The 11,830-nt window shown below is 38.0% G+C and overlaps 1 long non-coding RNA gene across 10 annotated transcripts in view; it reads right to left on the bottom strand.

Annotated features, from left to right (window-relative positions):
* LOC113964985 overlaps positions 1-11,734 on the bottom strand; it is a 33,651-nt gene extending 21,917 nt beyond the window's left edge. For 6 of the 10 annotated variants that reach the window (XR_003533385.1, XR_003533386.1, XR_003533383.1 and 3 more), the window contains exons 1-4: positions 11,123-11,734; positions 6,747-6,848; positions 5,375-5,563; positions 75-249 (exon numbers count right to left, since the gene is read on the bottom strand). This is a non-coding gene — a long non-coding RNA (uncharacterized LOC113964985). The remainder of the gene's footprint in view (positions 1-74; positions 250-5,374; positions 5,564-6,746; positions 6,849-11,122) is intronic. The other 4 variants (XR_003533380.1, XR_003533382.1, XR_003533381.1 and 1 more) reach the window with 4 other exon arrangements.
* Positions 11,735-11,830: the final 96 nt, after the last annotated feature.

Genomic DNA, 11,830 nt, shown 5'->3' with positions numbered 1-11,830 from the left:
ACACTGCATATGTGCTCGTTTGAATGAAATGCCAGCATACCAAACCCAAATAAGGATAATTTAAGAAAACTTACCTGAACTTGAGGAAGCACCTCTTAGCTGCATCGGTGCTAATTCCCAAATGAAGACTCTTCCTTGCAAATAAGTGAGCTTTCTTCAGATCATTATTCTGTGGCACAGGCTCCTCCAAATGGCAGAATGAATGTATTGCCATTATTGAAAATTTACAGATAATCTGAAGAAATTGAACTGAAAGCAAGAAATACAGCAGCTTTATTTTCTGTAAACTTACTGAAAATAATTCAGTTAGTTTTCAAGAACTTGTTGCTTATCAATAGCATTTAAAACCACATGAAAGGTATGTATATTCAGTGATTGATGAAATATAAAGGAATTAAGGAAACCAGATGGACCATTCATTTGAGTAGAAATACCCAGATAAAGAACTTCCATTTAATGCTACTGCAGAGCACCATTTCAATAAATTTTAGGGCTGTCTCTCATACATTATATATTTCTTCTCTGCAAAGAAGTTTTCATAAGGGTATCTATAACGATACACGTATTTTTGCAGAATGTTTACTTGTAATATAGAATTATATTCCAAGTAGTTCAAGTTATTCCTTCCAGTTTTAATTATTTTATAACTACAAATACTGAATGACGTCTACCAGTGTTACGCTTATATAGCCAGCTTTAGAAGGCTGCCCTCAAGTTCCTCACAACTTTCTCCCGTTTTACAGAATGTATGCAGCATTTTACTTTGGATGCTTATTTGAGGACAAGATGAATCACATCTAAGACAGATTTTAGAGGCATAACTGGATGAGCATCTATTCTGGTAAAATGCCAGTTCAAACAGAGATGACCCTCATGGTGCTTATTCTCGTCCTTGTGCCATGACCACATTTGTGCAGATGTATCTGCTGGTGGAGCCACCCGCTACACCATATTGAAGAACCGACTTGGGTTAAAAATTGCTGCTTGCCATAGACTCCTCAGGATCAATATTCTGACTCAAGTCACTGCATGACAGCACAAATGACTGTGCTAAGACAATTGGAGGGAAAGTAAGCAAACAAGACCACATAGCTAATTGCAGTACAAATGCCAGTGCTCGTAGGGCCACACCAAAACTGCTTGGGTTACAGTTTCCTGCCAGAGGCCATACACTGCCAGTTTAAGGTGGGATGAACTACATGCGGTGTGTGAGTGTATGGATACATGGGTACATCTGTCTTTTCCACTAACAACAGAAGCAACTTAGATCATTGTTTAGATTGCTAATCACAGAAGAGATTTCTGCTGTTTAACATGTCTGCTTAAGTTAGGCCAGACCTTTTCTAACTTTTGAATCCACCATCTGATTTCAAAGATTGTCAAAGACAAAAGTTGAAAAGTCATTTACATTTTAATAAGAATTCAGAATTCCAAGTACTGGGCAGGTGGACAGAGAAGACCAACACAGAAACTGACCAAACTGAAGTACAGACTGGAGCATATGCCCATGCTCTTAGGGAACAAGTACCTAGATGAGAGACACACCTTACAACTACCCCAGCTGCAGTTGGTATTTTTCATTCCCTCTAAGATACAACTACATGGGAAGCTAGTGGCTATTGGATCTTGTGCTCACAGAACTACTTGATTATCCATGCAGAATTCAAACCTACTTAAGTGGCATTAAAATAAGAGTCCTTGGTCTGCAAATTCCAGTTCTGCTCCTTGTGCTCAGTTTAAAAGTACATTATGTACAACACTTGATAGCTTCTGGTCCTCTGGCACAGCATCTCATCCTAACGAGATGCATTCTTCTTAGCAGATCAGCCACTTCATCCTTTAGAATGACTAAATGAATGAACAGCATCAAGTCCTTATGACTTAGGAGTCTTCAGCACTTTATTCTAGCATTTAGTCTTTTGATTCTCTAATCCCATAATCACATAACTTCCCATCAATATTATTTGAAAAGAATAAAATGTATATGACATCTCTGTGGTGAAGAGTAGCATAAAGAAATAACTCCACTTCTTCCTAGCACCTCTTATTCCTTTTAATTGTTTTCTATAGTCCCTGAAAGTCCAAGAGATGTGTCAAGTCCTTCAAACAATACTTGCAATGTTACCATCCTCGTATTTTTAAATAAAAGCATACAACCAAATGTTTCCCTGAAATACACTGATACCAATAAGACATGACAACTATATCCTGTTACTGAGATTAATTTCCATATTTGGAAGGGTTAAAATGTTACATAAAAACATTTCTGATCACATGCAGGTGAATGTGATTGGCCCTTTACTTGCCTATATCCAAGCAGTAATTTTGAGATTTCCTCTTTTATCACCAATTTCTCACTTAAAAGTAAATAATTAACAACACTAAATGAGAACAGTTAAAGAGGTATCAATGGAAACAAATTTTATCCAAAAACAGGAAGGAAATTCATAGGAATTCCCTGCACATGAGAAGGATCATACTATTGTTAATCAAAATACAACTTCTTAAATAAAAATACTGTCCATCTTAATATTCAATTAACATTTGTTGTTTATTAAACTCAACCAGTTGTATCTCAACATCTATGTATATTCAGAATCTACATAGTATACTCTAACAGTGGTGGGGTTTGTTGGGTATTTTTTGGAGTGGTGGTGGGCTAGGATTTTTTTTTTTTTAATGTAAGAATGCCCTTGCATATTCAGAGTCCTTGCTTTGGAAAGTTTGGAAAGGCCTCAAGCCTTTCTTAGGCTGCTAACCTGCACTGATGGCTTTGTTACTGAAGTGTTGACACTGGTGGTACTTGAATTAGGCAAAATAAGCTTAAGCCCATTCATACAGTTCAACTGCACATAAAGCATCATTTTCAGGCACTCTACTCTGGACTAGTTCCAGTACTGGAACCAAGTCAACTGTATGCTAGGAAGGAATAGCTGTACAAGGAATTCAAACTGACATAAAACTGTATACAAGAAATTTGAAGCAATACATAAGAAGGCATGGGTGTATTTCTCTTACTGTTTTAAATCTTAAACTTAGGTGAAATTTGCAACTCCATGCTAGAACGTTATGCAACAGGTAAAATAATGGCAATGATTTGCTAGAGGTTAGCTTACTCAGTTAATTTTTTTTTTTACAAATAAAATACCTATTTGCATAATACAAGTGTGATAACCAAAAATCATTCCAGTTGGAACAGAACCCAGAGGTCATCTAGTTCAACCTCCTGCTCAAAGCAGCATTAATATGTGAATACTCATTAATGATACAAGTTGTACTCCTAACCCTGCAGACCACTAATTGCATGTAATCCTTAATCAAATGCACTCAACTGCCTTTGATAGCATTACTTATCTGCAGAAAGGTTTGTGGGACCAGTTACTTGTCATACATTATTCCTAAGCATGGAACATTATAGTACTTCCTAGCTACACTCGTAACACCAGCACCATGCTTCCATTTCATTTTAAATGTCTTTTAAGCAGGTACTGTGTGAGAGCAATTTTCAAAGGGGGCCCTGCAGTACAGGGGTAGATTTTGATAGATGAGAAAAGGATGGAGTGAAGTAGGTGGTAAAATGCCACTAAGTGAGGCAGAAGCACAGAGCCAGGTCCTGGTTTCAGGTGTGTTTCACAGGTTGATGAATGCAGAATAGAGGTCCTGCTCTGAGAGATACCTATAAAACCAGAGAAATTAACATCACTGGCAGCAACAGTCCTGTAGTTATCAACGCCAGTGACCAAACTTCAGCAGACTAAGTTTGGGAACCTCTATTTTAGTCCTGCCATTTTGTTTTGTTCCTCCAGTTTTGTTCTTATAAGGACCTTCATTTTTCATCTCTGTTTCAGTTTACACCTTTGTTTCATGCATGAAGAAGTGATTTTATATGGTACAGCACTACCCATTTAAAAAAAAAAAAGAAAAAACCACAAAAAATCCACAGGTTAAAAAAAATTTTGAAAAGTTTTATAAAACCATGATTAGCCAATCACACAAGTTGAATTACAAAATAAATTTGCCTTATATTAGCTCAGTATTGTCCTGTGTGCTGAAGCAAGAAATACAGTAACATTTTATCTATGCTGTATGGCAATATATGGACTCTGCCACATAAATTAAACAGAGAAAAAACCTTATTTTCTAAAAAGTTATTTTATTTAAATATTTATTACCTGCTATTGTAAGTAACTGCAAATATTAATACTTTGGACACTTTATTGTAAACCATATAAATACTATTTAAGTGGTAACAACAACAACAACAAGAAATAAACAGCACAAGGTTATATAGAAAAAAAGGAATTTACTTTAGTAGCTTTGATAAGCCTGGTCTTAGGCCTACCAGAAAGGCATTTTAAAACATCAGGCTCTGGAATTTTTTAAATACACTGAAAACCTTTTCAATTCTACAGTTCCAGACATTATTTACATGCCTTCTCCAAGCATTCATTAACAGTCACTGCTGTATGCTAGGTTGCATAGGGCCTCTCCCTATTTGACCTGATATACCAGCTCTTAAAGTACAGGGTACTTCAACAATTTTCTCTTAACTATATACAAAAAGAGTTAAATTTAGACCTCTCAACAAGCTTGCATATAAGTGGCAGAAATAAGTTCATGTGATGGTAATAATGGCCCATCTTCGCGAACGAAGATTTGGGGAAAGGTCTTTTTACCTTTCCAGCCTGCGCAATGGATTTTTTAGGTGAGACACAGCCTGCGCTGAACTGAGCCCACCCTTTAATCCTAAGGTTCATCTGCCGGGGCCAAGCAAGCTTGGACAATGGCAGTGAGGTCCTCAGGACGTAGGTTTGTTTAGAGTGTCCTTCTCATAGATGGATGGCCACACAGGGCTAACGACCTCCATCAGGCCAGGAGACCGGGGACTAGAACCCGTGGTCGCAGCAGTGAAAGTCCTGCACGCTAACCACTAGGCCACCAGGGGTCTCTCATGTGATGGTGCACATGCATCAACCACAGGACCATGAAAGAAAGGGACATGGTTGAAAGATGTACGTATGAAGCAGCAAGAGATAAGAATCAAGCAAGCAATTCTAAACCCATAAATGAGAGATCAGATGGATCCCCAAACTGACAGGGCATCTTCACCAGCAAATTTCTACCTAAAGTAGAAATTTATTTTGTACTTGCGTAAAGAACCTTTAATATTTTGTCTGATTAACAAAGCTGAATAATCAATTCTACTAAATATTTAAGTTCCCTTTAACACCAAACTATATTGCTTTTGTATTTTAGACAGTAAAATTTTCCTAGAGAGTAGTTGTTTGTGGCAAAACTAACTGCATTTCCATGTTTTCAACTTTTTATAGGAGTATTGTATTTGGCATTCTAGTTGAGGCAGGAAGTTCAATACCTGACTACCAAGGAACAAGTCACTGTGCTGGCACCTTGTCTGAGGGAAGAGAAACAAATTGCAAGGAGATGCTCTCATGACATCCTACCAAGACAGATGTGTCCACACCTTGCTAGGTGCTGTTGCCATATAAAAAGCAGATGATTGGTTTTGAGTTTTGGCTGAGGTGTGAAACTACTTTCATGACAGCTTTCAATAGAAAACAAGCAAAAAAGAAAAGAAAAAAAAAGAGAAAGAAACAATTGTTAGTGTCAATTATGTTGTATTGTTTACAGAAAATGATATCAGCACAAAAGTTCTGCATAGCACACCACTGGTTATATGAAAATTGCCAGTGTGGCTAGTTAATAACATTTCTGATATAAGGAAAAAGCACTATGAGACCAAAAACGAAAATTACAGCCATTCCCTTCTCTTTTAAAGGCAGAGGTAGAAATGATGCTTTATGTAGAATAATTACTGAACATTACGATAGCTTTGAAATATATTATCTCTAATTTTAAAGTATAAAGGAAGGTTGAGAGATTAACAGGGAAGAGGACAATAAGATGCATTTAAAAGGCCAATAACCTGCAACACCTGAGAATAAGAGGGGTGATAAATTTGCATCAGCAAACAAGAAGTTAGTAATATCTGGTTTCAGCCAGAGGTTGAACTATTGATATGTCAGGCTCTAGGGAAAAAATGTAATAGTTTTTGGTTACCACCATCATCGCTCCATTTACTTCCCACATCCCTCACCAACACAGGATCCAAGAATTACAGCAAAAGGCTCTAAAAATACTTTGAGGATTTTTAAAAATTTTTTATTTAGGAAGGATAGTGGTCTCCAGGCCCAAAATGCTTGCTTTTTGAGTGTGTAGAACCACATGTATTCTTACAGCAATTAGCGTAACAAAACTCAATCATGATGTGGTGTTTCAGCACCACAAAATAAAATCTGTCATATAAAAATAATATATAATATAAAAATATAAACATATCTATGTTCTACTTCATAAATATAAATTATTTTCTTTCATTATCCCTACCTAAGAAATTTATTCATATCATCAGATTTACTTCCTGTTTCACAAATACATTAACAAATACATTCACAATCATATTAACACCAAGCCTGATACTACGTTTTTCAGACATTAAAAAACCCCATCAAAGGATAATTCAGAAACAGGAAAGATTTTGCAAAGGCTTTAAGTTCACACAGAATTACCCCCACCAAGTTTAACAAACTATTTAGACTCATGCAATTCTGTGAAAAATCAGGTAAGTATGCAATATACTGGCAATTCAAGAAAGAGGAGATAGGATAGGTATTTTTAAACTCTTCAGAATAAGCATTAGCATTTCTTTGCCTTTACACAGCACTTACTAGAAAGAGATGCTAGAAACTGGAGCCTCTGGTCATGTATAGTGTCAGTGGCTATAACTGTACTGGCATCCTCACACAGGACAGATGTCTCCCCAAATGGGACTGTAGAAAGCAAAAACATGCAAGACTAAATAAGAAAAGAACCACAAGACAATAGAGATAAAATTTAGCTCAAGTGCTGTAAGTACCAGAGGGAGAAGTCTCTAATTGGTAGGTAACACTATAAGCTTAACTAGGTAAGAATGGATAATCTGTCATTTTAAAACTTCATAAAATGTATCATTGCTCCTTCTTCTTTCTCAGTATCGACATCATGCCAACTTAGAATCAGTTTGCTTGAAGAGACCCCTTCCTTTTGTACTGTAATACATGAAAAATGTCTTGAAGCACGTTATGGAGTGTAACAAGAATTGTCTAATTTCTTGGACAGCGAGTGTGTTACTTAATATTCTTTGTTCTGCAAACAGAGGAACCAGATTCTGCAGGCAAGATATTTAGAATTTTTTTTCCCAAGAGTCACAAGGGTTCAACTCTAATTACTATGTTTGATTACTTATTTTCAAGAAAACAAAACAGCCTTCAAAGTTACTTTGAAAACAGAATTAAACAATTGAGATTCTTTTTTAAAGTGTCATGTGTTATACCATATATTGTTTATTTGCATAGCTATAATTTGGCATTAATTTCCCTTTTATGAATACACAGAAAATAGAGATAGGAAAATTGGGATGGTGTAAAATGTGCTAAGTCCTGTAAAACACTGCCTTCAGCTGCTATTGCTGAAAACCAAGATTCTCAAAACAAATAAATCACCTTACTGATAACATGTCTTTGAATTCTGATGTAAGCCAGTTAAAACTAAAAATCACCTTAGAAATCTCAGACTTTCATGCAGGGAAAGGGAAAACAAGTATAAAGGCCAAACAAAAAGGAGAGCGAAATACAACCCGCCTTAAAAGAGCAACACCAATTAACATATGAAACCAGAAACCAACATATCATATCCGGGCAAATACTATCTATTTGTTCACTTAATTTCAAAACACTTGTCTTGCTCTAATCCTTTTTACTCTGTATGTCTTTTAACCAATGCAATTCCAAATTTCCACATCAGCTTTTCAAGTCCTTAACATCAAGCTAGCCAATATCGTTGCCATTACAGAGACATGAATTTTGTTTGACTGTTGTTATATTACCTCATGCTGAGTCCCATTCAATTTCTTCCATCAACATTTCATCATTGATATTTTCCCACTAGAAATATTCCTGAAAATAATTCATTTCTGAAAACACAAGAGCTACTAAGTTAAGTCTTGGCTATTGTTCCCTACTGGAGTAGGGTCAGAAGCCTACAGGCTGTAGGAAAGCGAGGTAAAATAATTGAAATAATAGAATGAAAGTTAAGAAAAAGTATTTTGAAGGCCAGATGAAACTCCCAAATGGAAATCTTTACAGTGATTTCTGAGAACACTACATCAGGTCTAAAGTGTTCAGTTTCTCTTTTTGCTACAGGGCAAAGAATATGCTCCTGTTAAGGATGCCAAAATAAAAGGCACTCTTATGAGATCCAAGAAGAAAAAAATAAGTCTACCTTTTACTCAGAGCAATATATAGATTTCTTATCCTCTGGCAAGGCTACAGGTACCATAGTAAGGAAAAAATATAGCAGTTCTTTTCAAAAGTACAAGGGAAAAAAGGTGTAAAAATATAAGAGGTTTTTAATTCAGAAAAAAGAGAAAGGTTTAAACAGACAACAGTTTACAAAAAAGAACCTGGCCTCTTATTTTAGCTACTGATTTTATAACCTCTGTCTCAAAAAAGATGTCCCTCCCTTTGGTTAAAATACTGCAATGCAATAGCCAAAGGATACTACATGTACACATTAAAATCAGTAATGTTAGTAGGTTGTTGGCTTAAAAATAGTTATGAAATGCAAGAAAGTTTATAATCACAGTCACCTTGACTTTATATACACAGAAATTATGAAAGTGAGATGATGGTGACTAAGCTTTCTTGTAGTCCATATCTGACAACAGAACATCACTAACATATTTAAGCATTAAACAGAGAAAAAGAGCTATACGTATAATCAGTTACTTTATTACTCTTATCTTTCCAAAATGGCACTTTGCAAGTTTAAATTTTAATGTTCTTTTGTTAGTTTTTGGAAAAAGAGGAAGAAAAATCAAGCAAGCGTAAAACCCAAGAAACAAAATCTTCAGAGCAAAAGTTTTCAGCTGGTGCCTCCCACTCCATATTCAGTTTCTCGGGGACCATCACGCAGCAACAATCTGGTTAGAAATAAGCAGCCAACGGGTGTGTAATTTGCATGTGAAAATATTTTTAGAAGACACACACTAATACCATATGTTCTCAGCCTGAGTACAATTTTCTAAATATATGCCCTGAATGTTATTTCCCCGATATTCCTAAGTGTGTTCTAGACAACGGTTTCTTGTACAGATATGTTGCTCTTTGAAAGCAACATACATATCAAGCCTCAAAAAAATTAAACTCATTAAACTCATTTCAGAGTTCATCTTGGGGAGGCCTGGGAGGAGCCTCTATGAGTTCTTACTGTCAATGTAATGACAAAGTTGGCAAATTATGCTTGAACAAGAGTGCAACAAGATGATGATACCCAGATTCAGAAAGTTAAATTGGGTATGTATGTTCGTTCACTTGCCTGAATCAAAGCAGTTTCAAAAACTGTATCTAAAAACCCTTCTACTCTATGTTAAGAAAAAATAGTTTCAAAAGGTAAAGACAGAAATCAGTAAAACAAGAAATAAGCCATGTGCTCGTATATTGTTAGTTAAATCTAAACCAAATCTAACCAAATTGACACAACATGTCAGAGAAAACTAGATTTGAGCAAACAGCAGTCTAACTAGATCCCAAAGTCATTACCAGTCCACATCTGGAACACTCAAATCAATTCCTGATGACTGCAGGGTTGGCATAACATAGCAATTATTACTTTAGGACTGTTTTGTTCAGGACAACTGAGTTTCTATTGTATCGTGAGATGAAAAACGTCAGTTTCTTTTCTTTGCCAACACGAAAATTCTCTTCCTCAAGCATATGGAAAAATTCAGGTCTGGATTCTTTCTTTGGCACAAGCTTTCCTTTAACCAATTTGAATATCAGGGAGGAAAAAAGAAGTTACACCAGTAAATCCTACTGTGGTACTTAACAGTATATAGAAAAATAATTGACATCATAGAATAGTTTGGGTTGGAAGGGACCTTTAAAGGTCATCTAGTCCAACCATCCTTCAATAAGCAGGGACACGTTCAATGAGAGATCAGGTTGCTCAGAGCCCTGACCAAAATGACCTTGAATGTTTCCAGGGACAGGGCATCAACCACCTCTCTGGGCAACCTGTGCCAGTGTTTCACCACTCTCATTGAAAAGTATTTCTTCCTTATATATAGTTTGAACACACCCCCTTTTAGATTAAAACCATTGCTCCATGCGCTATTGCCACAGACCCTGTTAAAAAGTCTGTCCCCAAATGTAAATTAATTTACCAATGGACCCTAGACACCCCAAGGAAAACTAAAAAATTACACTACAACGATAAGAAACTAAACCATAAGCAAGTATTACTAGGGCTGAACACACAATACTCCGAGAGTCCTAAAATGCCATGAGAAAAATTACTGCATACGTACAACTACCTAATGAAACTATTAAACAACATTTATTCAGTGGATTGCATTATTTGATCGGTTTTAACAGTTAAAGAGAGCCATTGGAAAAAGAGATTAAATACATATCAAATGCAGTGTGTCCATAGAAACACCCATCTCAATGGATGTAGAGCAAATTAGTTCCTTCTCCTACTCAACATAGCTAAAAGTGCTTTGCACTTCTGATGAAAGTACACAGAAAAAAACCACATTCTCCACAATGAAAGCACTAATGAACCAAATCACAAGATCAATATTAAAAAAGATTTCTCACAAAATTATTAGCAAGTTTCATTACAATCTTTCTCCAGTCAGGCAAACAGCTTCCTCCAATAGAGCAAAATACCCTCAAACATTAATTAAATCTTCAAAACACTGCTGTAAAAATTACAGGAATAACTACAGCAAAAAGCTAGATTATAGATGTTACAATGGACCCATCATACTAACATATCATTTCGCGATGAAAATCACACAGTGCTAAACACTTTTTAAAAAGGCAACCAGGGTTAACGTGTCAAGAAAGCAGAGGCCGGAAAGCAGAGGCAGGCAGCAAGGGAGAAGGTATTTTCTGTGCTATCACCAGAACCATTCCCTGACTCATTCCCTCCAGCCCCGGGGAGCAGGCTGGCTTGGTCCACACTGACAGCTTTCTTGACGTAAGAGAAGCAGAGCACTGACCTAAATGCCGAAGCTGCTGAGCTCCTTGCAGCTCACGCCCGAGGAAAAGGAGCCAACATGGATTCAAGTGCCAGCTACCGCAGCCCGAGGCTGCTGCTGCTGCAAAAATGCTCGCCGAGACCGAGAGTCCCACATCACCTCGACCTCTGGAGCCTCAAATCTCCAAAAACGACTGTAAAGCGAAGTCTAGGCTGATATTAACAGTAGAGATTTTCAACGGGGAGCTGCACATCCCCGCAGCGCTCCCGTAGCAGCAAAACTGGCAGTACCAGGGGCTCGGGCAGAAAGGCAAAATCCGAGGTACCGCAACCTCGGACAAGGTTAAACCACACCCTGGGCGCGACTTGAGCCGCAGGTTAATCATCAACTCCGTGCCCCGAGCAAGGCGCGGAGCCGCAGCAGCGCCGTCTCTCCCTTTACCGGGGCCGCCCCTCCCGCTCGGGAGCTGCGGCTGCCGCGCGTCACCCCCTGGACCGAGGGGCGGGCAGAGGGAGCAGGTGCCGAGCCCTCCACGCTCAGGCGCCCGGGGAGGCGGCGGAGGACCACCCCCTCAGGCCGTCCCTCCCACCGCTCCGCCTGAGTGATGGAGCGCGGCGGGAAGGAGCGGAAAATACCTCGAGGCCGCTCGCAGAGCTGTGGCCAGCCCAAATCCCGCCTGCCGGCGGCTCCGCCCCCGCTGCCTGCCGGGAGCGGGGCGGGCGGGTCCGC

The sequence above is a fragment of the Neopelma chrysocephalum genome, unplaced genomic scaffold (assembly GCF_003984885.1).
Source record: "Neopelma chrysocephalum unplaced genomic scaffold, ASM398488v2 Primary Assembly neopelma1_43, whole genome shotgun sequence".
Taxonomy (NCBI): domain Eukaryota; kingdom Metazoa; phylum Chordata; class Aves; order Passeriformes; family Pipridae; genus Neopelma; species Neopelma chrysocephalum.
Note: the sequence above shows the minus strand (reverse complement) of the source record. Positions and strands in the feature narration are given on the sequence as shown.